Below are 2,163 nucleotides of genomic sequence, written 5' to 3' on the forward strand. Positions count from 1 at the left end.
AGGGAAACCAGTCTTTCTGTATAAAAGATTCAAGCCCAGACTCCATTTTAAACATATTTTTTTACTTTCATTGAGAATGGAGTGCTGTGCTGACTTTGGGGTTCCTTGGAGTTTTACTACTTGTATGGAACTAAACCTTCAAGTTGATGAACTGGATTCAAACCTCCTATCTGTTGAGGTAAGATTTTATTTTCCTATTTACAGAGTTTGATTGAAGCATACACTCATTTAATAATTAAATCACTTAATTAAACATTATTGTTTTCTCTCATAGGAAATTGCATCTGAAAATACCGATTTTGCCACAACTTTGGGTGAAATTGTTGGCTTGGTTGAAGACCTTGTGAGCGACCAAGACCCAGAGGACAAGCTCGCCCTTGAGTGGGATGATTTTGGGGTTCCTTGGAGTTGTACTACTTGTATGGCACTAAACCTTCAAGTTGATGAACTGGATTCAAACCTCTAATCTGTTGAGGTAAGATTTTATTTTCCTATTAACAGAGTTTGATTGAAGCATAGACTCATTTAATAATTAAATCACTTAAGTAATACATTATTATTTTCTCTCACAGGAAATTGCATCTGAAATACGAAATGAAAATACTGCTTTTGCCACAACTTGGGACGAAATTGTCGGTTTGGTTGAAGACCTTGTGAGTGACCAAGACCCAAAGTACGAGCTCAATCTTGATGGCCCTACCAAAGAGTTATACCTTGGAGACCAGCAAAATCCTGAAAAAGAGTGTTACAGCAATAGTACTCATTGCGAGTTATCAAGACAATACCTACTGAACAAGTTATACCTTGATGAGCCAGAATACAAGTTTTACCTTGAAGACTCACAAATTTTGAAAAAAAACAGTAAATGATTTCAGCCTTTATGGTTTCAATAACTACCATGGAGGCTCAGGAAAAGGGTTCTGCCAAGATGGTTCTAAATATGGAACCCACCTTGGAGACTCACAAATTTCAGACATTTTGAAAAATGGAGATTTCCTTGATGATTCACAGTTATACTCTGTGAGATCTATGACTGAAACCCATACAATTTGGAAAAATGGAATTCTCCTTGAAGATCCACAGTTATACTATGTAAGATCTCTCACTGAAACCCATAAAAATTGGAAAAATGCAGTATTCCTTGATGATCCACAGTTATACTAAGTGAGATCTATCACTGAAACCCATAAAAATTGGAAAAATGGAGTTTACCTTGATGATCCACAGTAATACTATGTGAGATCTATCACTGAAACCCACAATATTTCTGGAAATTGTGGTTCTACCTTGGAGTCTTGGATAGATGGTTATATTTTTGGAGACTTGAAATGTGGGTTCTGGCTTGATAACTCACAATGTGATACATATCTTGGAAACTCAACAAGAATGTGGTTATACCTTGGAGACTTGGAAAGTTGGGTTTATTTTGGAGACTTGAAATGTGGTTTCTACCACTCTTGGGGATATAAACCTATCGATGTGGTTCTTTGTTTGATGGTGCTTGATGAGAGCAATGTCAAGAAAGTTCTGGGAAGAAAGTGCGTGAAAGTTCTTGTTCCCCTTTCTACTTTATCAAACCTGAAAGCTTTAAAAGACAGAATTGGAAGAAGAAGAAAAAAACATAAAAATATATATTTTGTTAGTTCTGGGAAGAAGATGAAGGAAGGTTCTTACTTCTCCTTTTTACTTCATCAAACCTGAAAGCCTTAAAAGACAGAATTGGAAGAAGAGAAGAAAACATAAAAAATATATTTTGTTGAAATACGTATTGAAAAAAAAAGACATTGTGTTGGGCGAGGGTTGGGTTGGGGTTGAGATTTTGAATGTGAGGGTTAGGGGGTTGGGGGGTTGGGGTTGAGATTTTGAATGTGAGGGTTGGGGTGGGGTTTGAGATTTTGAATGTGAGGGTTGGGGTTGAGATTTTGAATGTGAGGGTTGGGGTGGGGGTTGAGATTTTTGAATGAGGGTTGGGGTTAAGATTTTGAATGTGAGGGTTGGGGTTGAGATTTTGAATGAGGATTGGGGTGGGGGTTGAGATTTTGAATGTGAGGGTTGGGGTTGAGATTTTGAATGAGGGTTGGGGTGGGGGTTGACATTTTGAATGTGAGGGTTGGGGTTGTGATTTTGAATGAGGGTTGGGACACACACACACACACACACACA

General features: G+C 37.8%; 1 pseudogene across 1 annotated transcript; it reads left to right on the top strand.

The window, feature by feature from the left end:
- Positions 1-282: 282 nt before the first annotated feature.
- LOC147033045 (uncharacterized) lies at positions 283-1,742 on the top strand (annotated as a pseudogene). The gene is made up of 2 exons (XR_015052247.1): positions 283-475; positions 573-1,742. The product of XR_015052247.1 is annotated as an uncharacterized LOC147033045 (transcript).
- The last annotated feature ends 421 nt before the right edge of the window (positions 1,743-2,163 follow it).

This window comes from Eptatretus burgeri, chromosome 2 (genome assembly GCF_056783735.1).
Source record: "Eptatretus burgeri isolate ZD-2024b chromosome 2, Ebu_testis_v1, whole genome shotgun sequence".
In the NCBI taxonomy this organism is placed as follows: domain Eukaryota; kingdom Metazoa; phylum Chordata; class Myxini; order Myxiniformes; family Myxinidae; genus Eptatretus; species Eptatretus burgeri.